The following is a 10,694-nucleotide window of genomic DNA, read 5'->3' as shown; positions in this document are numbered from 1 at the left end:
ATAACATTTTAATATTTCTATTCTCTTCACAGTTAAATGTGTATATAATCAGTTATTCCTGCATCGATAAGCCAGTAAGATGAGATGTGACTTGGCTACCAAATGCCACCATTCCGTATGAACCAGGTCTATACTTCTGTTGATGCAACCTTAAATTGCATTTGCCCGTTTTCCAGTAACATCATGCTGATATTCAGCTTGTGATCAACGACAACTCCTAAGATCCTTTTCACACGTAGTATTGCCAAGCCTGGTATCCACCGTCTTATACCTGTGCATTTGATTACTTTTTCCTAAATGAAAAATTTTGCACTTGTCTGTTAAATTTCATTCTGTTATTTTCTGCCCAGTCTTCTAACCTATCAAATTCATTTTGAATTTTTATTTTTGTCCATTAGGTCCTGTATAGAGTTCCCAGAGTAGATATGGGAACAGAGTTGGCATCTATATTTATCTCTGTTGTTGAGTTCTGTTGTTGCTAGTGAGTATCCTTTTTAGCTTGAGCAGCTGTCTGTAAGCAAGTACAGGCCTACCATCCAAGGTCTGTGAGAGGGAAGTGTCATTGTCCAGGATGGGTTGCAGATCATTGATGGTATGTTTGCGTGGTCCTCCCTGGGAACTATAGTTAACAAAGGGGTGTGCTGTTGTACATGTGGGTATTGTAAACAGTGAGGTCAGAGGTAATTGAAATGCAGAAAATGGAGACAGTGATAATTACCTTATTAGCCATATACAGTGAAAGGCATTTTAATCTTTCGATGAGCTTGTAAAAATTCATAAACATAGCTCTTCTGTCTTTCCATACCTGAAAATAAACGCTTATGAATGCAATTGGGGCGGCAATCCTAAACACACTTACTAGTGCCCCATTACACCCACTGGGATTTATGTCTGAGTAAACATGGCTTGGGTTGCAGTGTAAGTCGAAATGAGCACTGAAAGTTCTGAAACTTTTTTTAACATGTTTATGGTTACTAAGCAGAATTATGAAAGATCACTTTTTCAAAACCTAGAAAGATATGATCAAAAGGAAATTAATTGTATCAAGACATGTGAAATGGCATAGATGACTTGATTTCCAAGGCTATCGGGAGTTATGTTTTGAATGCAGGGTAGACATATCTCATATTAATGTCCTTGAGAATAATATCAGATTGTTTCACAGTGGTAAAGAGAAAAATGCTTAATGGAAATATGGCAAATGCTGGAAATAAATCACAAAAGTAGTTCTATGCCCAGTGATAATCATATTTTTGAGGGTGCTATTGAAAAGACCATTTATGCATCACCAAAAAAGAAGGGGACAAAAGTTAGATTTTTATAAAATGTACATATTCTCATTTAATTACTGTAACTTAAATAAATATACATTGGGCAGTATCCAATACTGCTGCTGGGCCTCCACTTGTTCTCTTGAGCCCATGGGACCAACTCCTATGGCAACAGGAAGCTAGTGCTTCCTCGAGCAATCTGGAAATGAGCCAAAACACTACTTTCCAGAACAGAACAGCTGAGTGGAGCTCCCTTCTGCAAGCTCCACTGACTTGTCCTGTTCTGGCAATGAGCATTTCAGCTCATTTCTGGTTGCTCCAGGTACCACTAGCTTCTCATTTCACTAGCAGTGGGTCTCACTAGCGTCAGGGCACCATTGGATACTGCTCACAATGTATCATAGTGGGGAAGACTGTGACTTGTATGCCTGCTCAGTCTGCTGTCCAGGTGCAAATAATCAAACAGCAACATCAAGGCCCCTGCTTCTGTTCTTATGTTTCTTTATCTTTAAACTGGATTTGGAATGGATGCCTTTCAAACACAGCAGGGGTGGACAACCTCTGGCCTGTGGGCCTAATTAAGCCTGTGATAGGGCACAATCCGGCCAATGGAGGGTTAAGCACCCTCTCAGGCCCTGCTCCCTGCCCTCCAAAGCCCCTTCATCTCCCAAAGCCCGGCCCGTTAGAAGGTGAGCAGCACAAAGAGGAATCTCTGATCAGAGATTTCCACAAACTACTGAGCTCCTGCAAGCCCCTCCATGGGCCCCCAAGATCGGGTCGTAAGCAGTGCAGGAAGAAGGAGCCTGACTTGGCTGCAAGTTCCGGCTGAGTCCCTTTTTCTGTGCAGTATGTTCATTTCTCTGAGCATCACTATTTGCCTTCAGTGAAATGGGTCTTTTGTTGTGCTTCAGGGTGGCAAAGATGTGAGCTGGCATATGGGGCTCAACGCCACCTCTGCCTTGTACTCTGTTTCTTGGCCTCATTACTTTGCCTTTTATGAAATGAGTGTTGGAACAGAAAAATGGGTTCAGAAGAGGGGCTGTGTTTTGGATCTCAGACCACAGCTCTACTGGCTACTTAGGGGCATGTTATTTTTCTTTTAGTCTCACCAGTTTGTCCTGGGGAAATTGGTGGGGTTTTTTGGTGACTAGCCACACCCACTGTGGCAACCATTTTGGGAATGGACAAGCCCCTCCTCATGTAGCCATTTTGTGAGAGCACCCACAGCACATTCTCAAAATTCCAAATGTGCCCACTAGCCCAAAAAGGTTGGGAACCCCTGCTTTAACATAATTATCTCATTCTGAATTGTTTTCATTTCATTTCCCTCTGTTGTCATTATTTTTTCTCTACACCCATGTGATATAAATACACACACACACACACACACATATATACACATACACATCTGCCAACTTAGGGGAACATGTCATGCATATGATGAAATGGAGTCTAGTCCATGAAAGCTCATGCCATAATACATTTGTTAAGTCTTAAAGGTAACAGAGAACTCTTGGTTATTATATCCTTAAACATTCATATTGCTTCAATCTTTTATTTTTGTTAATATGTATTTATTATTTGTGATACTTGTATACTGCTGAATATAATAAAATCCCTCAGCAGTTCACAATAAATATAAACAAGTACCTGCACACAATAGCCAAGATCTAACAATCTCTGCAGCTGGTATTGAACAGAAGCACCACCCTGCATGCCACATGGCAAAGTCCTTTTGAAAGTGTTTTGTGAAACAGTTTGTCATATGAAATGATGGGGTCTAACAGTCAAAGGAAACAGTCAAATTCCACTGGGCTTGTGAACCTCTTGAGGGTTCTTAAAGCAGCTGTTTGGATTCAGGCCAATATTTGGGCAATGACTTCACAGCGTTAAATGTATATTTAAGAAACGTTAATATATTGCCATTTATTAATTTGATATAAGCAGTGTCTGTTCACTTAGCAAACTGATCCTGTGCTCGGCTGCTTTTGAAAGTTAAAAGGCTGCAGGTGTTTTAAAATGCTTACATTCTAATCATTTCCACTAAATTACATTATTATACGTTCTTAATTCCGCTGCTTGTTACACATACTTGAGGTTTGTGTCCTGGGGCAGCAAGTAGCTTTGTTTTCAGTTCTAACATCTGCCAAACCTTAATTCATGTTTTAGCAGCTCATTTATATGTAATTATCTCAGAGAAAGATGCCTGGGAAATTATTAGGTCATGTTTCAAAACATGCAAGGAAGAGGAAAGCTTGAGTTAAAGAGAAACTATTCAAATGAAGGTATGAAACTTATAGCTGAACCTAGCCATGCATAATCATTAGGATGCATCATCCTCTTTAATTACTTGTTTTCGACCCTATGAATCATGGGATAAAGTACTTTAATTGCTAACAGTATGTATATATGTATGTATTTGTGTATGAAGCATGCTCATTCATAATGTGGAGGAAACTTGAGAAACTCTCTTCCAAATACAGCAATATTTTATGCAATATTTTGCAACAAAACTCTTCTGTTGAGACATGGCATGCCAGTCCAATCTTAGTCAAAAGCAGATGGATTTATTGAGTATTAATTCTATAATAGAAAATAACTAAATAATGGGAGACAGCCTGGGAATCAGGCTTCCTGCACTGAGCAGGGGGTTGGACTCGATGGTCTTGTAGGTCCCTTACAACCCAATGATTCTATGATCTATGACCCAACACCCATGTACATTAATAGCTATTTTACTATATCAGTGAAGCTGGGTATTCCAAACGGAATGTATACAATAACCTAAACTGTAGAACCATCTTTGAGTGACCATTGCTCCTGATCTGGGCAGCTAACCGTTGCTCCTGATCTGGGCAGCTAACAGCACAAACCTATGCATGTTCACTCAGGATTAAGCTCGACTGAGGTTAATGAGTCTTACTTCCAGGTAGGTGTGTATAGGATTGCAGCCTAATTCAGGTGTGTGGGTAAGGTTGACAGCCACACACAGTCCAAATCTTCAGACAATACTTTTATATACACAAAAACAACATGTAAAGTTGATGCATCTTGCCTGTCATCCAGGACTAGTAAGACTTCAACTAGCGGGGTTGAGATTGTGCTACACACAGGTGGATAATTGCCTGGTACTTCTTGGTGGGAGGGTTGGGTCTTCTTACCTTGGTGCAAATTCCCATTCTTTACTTGGCCAAGATCTCTTCTCAATCATCCCAGAGTGCAGGACACGGAATAATGGGCTCAAGTTACAGGAAGCCAGATTCTGGCTGAACATCAGGGAAAACTTCCTGACTGTTAGAGCAATACGACAATGGAACCAATTCCCTAGGGAGGTAGTGGGCTCTCCCACAGTGGAGGCATTCAAGATAAAGCTGGACAGCCATCTGTCAGGGATGTTTTGACTTAGATTCCTGCACTGAGCAGGGGGTTGGACTCGGTGGTCTTATAGGCTCCTTCCAACCTTACTATTCTATGATTCTACTAAGTATATGTGTAACTCTTGCCTCTTTTATGGGTGACAGAAAGAAGATGGGTGCTATTTGTGCTAATGTTACAAAAAGGGTACTACTGTATCAGTGTTTCACTTAACAAATGTGTTATCTTTTTGCTGAGGATCATTGAGACATACAATGCCATTGCTCAGAATATTGTCTTTTTCTTGTTTATGTTGATTAATTAGATCAATAATGTTAATAATTAGGAGTTTCCCACAATCTTGACCTCATGGAGGCTGTAGAATAGGAAGTATCCCTGAAATCCAGAAGAAAAATAGATTTAAATAAAAAAGCCAGCTTTGTGACTCATGCAGTTCACCTGATGCCACCATGGTCCTGGTCAGCCTTGTGGGAAGTACAGGCAAGTAATTAGTATTTCTACTCACCGCTGAGAAACTGACACTGAGGGAGAATGGCTTTTTGAAAGTCCATCTAGTGTACCTGAACAGAGGTTTGAACTCTGCTCTCCCAGATCTGAACTGGTCTATAAGTAATATATTAAGGGCACAATCCTATGCATGTGGTGACAGAAAAAAAGTCCTACAACTCCCAGCATTCCCCACTGAGTAGTCCCCAGCTAGCTGGGGAATGCTGGGAGTCGTATGACTTTTTCTGTCTAAATGTGCATAGGATTGCACCCTAATACTTGTATTTTATGGGTTAATCTAGATGTAGTCATACTTAAGAGTAGATTCAGAAAGCAACATGAAGCTGACTAGGTGTAGATCTGGTTAATTGCCTTGAGAAAAGATTGTCACAAAACCCCTTGGACCATCACCATATTGAGTTCCAACCTGGCATGCAGGGAGGATAAAATAAATATCCAATAATGCCACTAGGTTGGACCTCAGGTCTACAGTCCATTTTTGCAGCCCAGAAAACCAGTGTTTCCCCTAAACCAGTGGTTTTCAACTGGTGGGATGCATACCATCAGTGAGACACCGAAGTAGTCTACGTGGGATGCAGGGTTTTCATAACATTTACTAAGAATTTGCTCTCCCTCAATCCCCATATCCCCTTGCAAGTGTGACGTGCCATCTCCTGCTGACCCTACCTGCCCCGGATTATCCATCAGTGACCTCTTGGCATGCTAGTATAACAATTTTAACTACGAATGGAATTATTTTTGTTTGTGTTTTAAAGCCATAGCAATAAATTTACTCCCAGCAATGCTACTGCAATTTTTATGTCCATAAAACTTCGCGTAAGTGATAAATACCTATAATAGAATGCCTGTAAAAATATGAATGTCCTTCTCAGAAAAAGTAGATGTTTTCTTTCTGTCATAGTGGGACCCAGGTTCTTTGATAGAGTGAATGGTGGAACGTTAAGATGCAAATGGTTGAGAAGCTCTGCCCTAATGTCTACCCAAAGAGCCACAGGTATATGGGGACAGTGGCAAACCAGCCAGTTGTCAGTAAATGGGCCGGTATGGGCTTGCCCCCTTCATGGATCACTGCCTTGTTGTGGTGAAGGGGCTTGCGTAACTCAGTGAAGCCATAAGCTATGCCGTGCAGGGCCACCCAAGACGGACAGGTCATGGCAGAGAGTTCTGACAAAATGTGGTCCACTGGAGAAGGAAATGGCAACCCACTCCAGCATTCTTGCCAAGAAAACCCCATGGATCGTATCACAAGGCTAAAAGATATGACGCCGGAAGATGAGCCCCTCAGGTCGGAAGGTGTCCAATATACTACTGGGGAAGAGCAGAGGGAATTTCCAAGTAGCGCCAGAAAGAGTGAAGCGGCTGGGCCAAAGCCGAAAGGATGCTCAGCTGTGGATGTGTCTGGTGGTGAAAAGAAAATCCAATGCTGTAAAGAACAATATTGTTTAGCAACCTGGAATGTACGGTCAATGAATCAAGGTAAGCTGGAGGTGGTCAAACATGAGATGGCAAGATTGAACATCGACATCCTGGGAATCAGCGAACTAAAATGGACAAGCATGGGCGAATTTAATACAGGTGACCATCATATCTACTACTGTGGGCAAGAATCCCTTAGAAGAAATGGAGTAGCACTCATAGTCAACAAAAGGGTGGGAAAAGCGGTACTGGGGTACAATCTTAAAAATGATAGAATGATCTCAGTACGAATCCAAGGCAAACCATTCAACATCACAGTAATTCAAGTCTATGCCCCAACCACTGAGGCCGAAGAAGCTGAGGTTGATCAGTTCTATGAAGACCTACAACACCTTCTAGAACTAACACCAAAAAAAGATGTCCTCTTCATCATAGGGGATTGGAATGCTAAAGTAGGAAGTCAAGAAATCACCGGGATAACAGGCAGGCATGGCCTTGGTGTACAAAATGAAGCAGGACAAAAGCTAATAGAGTTTTGCCAAGAAAACATGCTGATCATAGCAAACACTCTTTTCCAACAGCACAAGAGGCGACTCTACACATGGACGTCACCAGATGGTCAATATCGAAATCAGATTGATTATGTCCTTTGCAGCCAAAGATGGAGAAGCGCCATACAGTCAGTAAAAACAAGACCTGGAGCTGACTGTGGCTCAGATCATGAGCTGCTTCTTGCAAAATTTCGGCTTAAATTGAAGAACGTCGGGAAAACCACTAAACCGTTCAGGTATGACCTAAATTATATCCCTGATGAATATACAGTGGAGGTGAGGAATAGATTTCAGGGATTAGACCTGATAGACAGAGTGCCTGAGGAACTATGGACGGAGATCCGTAACATTGTTCAGGAGGCAGCAACGAAATCCATCCCAAAGAAAAAGAAATGCAAGAAAGCAAAGTGGCTGTCTGATGAGGCTTTACAAGTAGCTCACGAAAGAAGGGAAGCGAAAAGCAAGGGAGAAAGGGGAAGATATACCCAACTGAACGCAGAGTTCCAGAGAATAGCAAGGAGAGACAAGAAGGCCTTCTTAAATGAACAATGCAAAGAAATCGAGGAAAACAACAGAATGGGAAAGACTAGAGATCTCTTCAAGAAAATTGGAGATCTCAAGGGAACGTTTTGTGCAAGACGGGCATGATAAAGGACAAAGAAGGCAGGGACCTAACAGATGCAGATGAGATTAAGAAGAGGTGGCAAGAATACACAGAAGAACTATACAGGAAAGATCTGAATGTCCCTGATAGCCATGATAGTGCGGTCACTGAACTTGAGCCGGGAAGCATTAGTAACAACAAAGCTAGCGGAGATGACAGTCTTCCAGCTGAGCTATTTAAAATCCTAAAAGATGATGCTGTTAAAGTGCTGCACTCAATATGCCAACAAATTTGGAACACTCAACAGTGGCCACAAGACTGGAAAAGGTCAGTTTACATTCCAATTCCAAAGACGTGCAACGCCAAAGAGTGTTCAAACTACTATTCAATTGCACTCGTTTCACATGCCAGCAAGGTTATGCTCAAAATCCTACAAGCTAGGCTTCAGCAGTATGCGAACTGAGAACTACTGGAAGTACAAGCTGGGTTTCGAAGAGGCAGAGGAACTAGAGATCAAATCGCCAACATTCGCTGGATCATGGAGAAAGCAAGAGAATTCCAGAAAAACATCTACTTCTGCTTCATTGACTACACTAAAGCCTTTGATTGTGTGGATCACAACAAACTGTGGCAAATTCTTAAAGTGATGGGAGTACCAGACCACCTTACCTGTCTCCTGAGAAACCTGTACGAGGGTCAAGAAGCAACAGTAAGAACCAGACATGGAACAACCGATTGGTTCAAAATTGGGAAAGGAGTACGACAAGGCTGCATATTGTCGCCCTGCTTATTCAACTTATGTGCAGAGTAATCATGAGAAACGCCGGGTTGGATGAATCACAGGTCGGAATTAAGATTGCCGGGAGAATTATCAACAACCTCAGATACGCAGATGATACCACCCTAATGGCAGAAAGCGAAGAGGATCTCAAGAGCCTCTTGTTGAGGGTGAAAGAGGAGAGTGCAAAAGATGGTTTGAAACTCAACATTAAAAAAACTAAGATCATGGCATCTGGCCCCATCACTTCCTGGCATATAGAAGGGGAAGAAATGGAAGCAGTGACAGATTTTATTTTCTTGGGCTCCAAGATCACCGCAGATGGTGACTGTAGCCATGAAATTAAAAGACGCTTGCTCCTTGGGAGGAAAGCTATGGCAAACCTAGACAGCATAGTAAGAAGCAGAGATATCACCTTGCTGACAAAGGTCCGTCTAATCAAAGCTATGGTTTTCCCAGTAGTAACGTATGGCTGTGAGAGCTGGACTATAAGGAAGGCTGAGCGCTGAAGAATTGATGCTTTCAAACTGCGGTGCTGGAGAAGACTCTTATGAGTCCCCTGGACTGCAAGGAGGTCAAATCAGTCCATCCTAAAGGAAATCAGCCCTGACTGCTCATTAGAAGGACAGATACTGAAGCTGAAGCTCAAATATTTTGGCCAGCTACTGCAAAGAGGAAACTCTCTGGAAAAGACCCTGATGCTGGGAAAGACTGAAGGCAAAAGGAGAAGGGGATGGCAGAGGATGAGATGGCTAGATAGCATCACTGATGCAATGAATATGGACTTGAGCACGCTGCAGGAGAGAGCGCAGTACAGGAAGGCCTGGCATGCTATGGTCCATGGGGTCACAAAGAGTCGGTCACGACTGAACGACTGAACAACAACAATGGGCATGCCACAGGCCACCAGGGCTGATGCTGGTAACCACCGCAGCCTTCCCTCCCTTATTTTTTAGAACATTTTATAGTTCTCAAAAATGGCTGGCCAGGCATGTACATGATTACAGATGCTTATATTATTTTTACATTAAAATATATTATCCTTTTGTACAACAGAATCTATTCCCAAATAAATGTGTTTAGCATCCAGGCAGTTGAAGCAAACTCCATTTTATATCTGCAGTCATGACGGTGCCATGGTTTATTAAAGGGAGTTTAAAACCTGAAACTGTACATTCTCCGAGTATTTCTCTATTTTTAAAATCAGGATTGGCAAACAGTTTCGTGTCTTGTTTTCTTCCCAGTTTAACATATCAGGAATGCAGAAGCAGGTGTAAAGCATGGAATAGCAGTGGCTGGCTGGGGGAGAAAATAAAAGTTATTTGTGTGCTTCACAACTGAAGTAATGCACATAGCCGACTTAAAGGAGATCCCAATAAGACCATTATGTCCAGGGTCTAATACCACCTAGCTGCGCCACTGCAAAGCTATCACTAAAAGCCTTCACTACTAGTTCCTGCTGTGGCTGAAACTGTGAGGCGAGGACAGAGCAGAACTCTCTGTCTCGAAACACATCCTTGTTGCTTTAAAAACGCGCGCTCCCGGCCTCGAAGGAATGTCAGGAACAACCTGTTTGTTGCCCGAGGGCGAGTTTCAGGTGACCAGGTCACGGACACAAGAGATACTCTCTTCGGATGACTCTGAGCTCCGCCCACGGGCTGGGTTGGTAATGGAGGTGCGCCATGCGCGCATTCCAAACAAGGTCCCCGCTCGCTCCGGGCAAGCTTGGCGGGTTTTAAGCTGAGGCACGAAGGGAGGCTGGTTTTGCCGAGTCGCTCTTCTCTGTCCTCCCTTTTCTCAGGTATGTAGGCAGTGCGCATGCCCGCACTTGCTTGGGTGTGGTGCGTGCCTGGCCGCCCTCCTTGGTTGCGGGAGGAGGAGATGTAAGTCTTGAGCAGAGAGACCTAACAGGTTATAGCTCACTGGCGAGTGCGAGGTAAGATTTCTTTCTTTTCTGTGGAGCTGGGAGTGGAGTAGCTATGAACACGTCGGAAACTGCTGTGTGTTTGCGCGTGCAGGTGGATATCTTAAGGCGGGAAGAGAGGCATCGCTACTATCTTCCTAATTCTCCCCCCCCCCCCCCCAGTAATTTTAGGCGGGATCCCTTAAATCCGCGGTCTCCAAGCTGATTGTTACCCGGTGTAGTATTTGACTATTTCAGTCCCATTGCGCGAATTGAGACTGTTGTTAAC

At 42.9% G+C, this 10,694-nt stretch overlaps 1 protein-coding gene across 4 annotated transcripts in view; it reads left to right on the top strand.

Annotated features, from left to right (window-relative positions):
- The first annotated feature begins 10,151 nt into the window (after positions 1–10,151).
- OCLN (occludin) overlaps positions 10,152–10,694 on the top strand; it is a 51,428-nt gene continuing 50,885 nt past the window's right edge. For 2 of the 4 annotated variants that reach the window (XM_084833535.1, XM_084833533.1), the window contains exon 1: positions 10,152–10,303. The gene's annotated coding sequence lies outside the window, so the exon portion shown is untranslated. Of the gene's footprint in view, positions 10,439–10,694 lie in introns of all 4 variants that reach the window. The other 2 variants (XM_084833534.1, XM_084833532.1) reach the window with 1 other exon arrangement.

The sequence above is a fragment of the Heloderma suspectum genome, chromosome 2 (assembly GCF_057233095.1).
Source record: "Heloderma suspectum isolate Gila_16-S chromosome 2, 16-S_ref, whole genome shotgun sequence".
Classification (NCBI taxonomy): domain Eukaryota; kingdom Metazoa; phylum Chordata; class Lepidosauria; order Squamata; family Helodermatidae; genus Heloderma; species Heloderma suspectum.
Note: the sequence above shows the minus strand (reverse complement) of the source record. Positions and strands in the feature narration are given on the sequence as shown.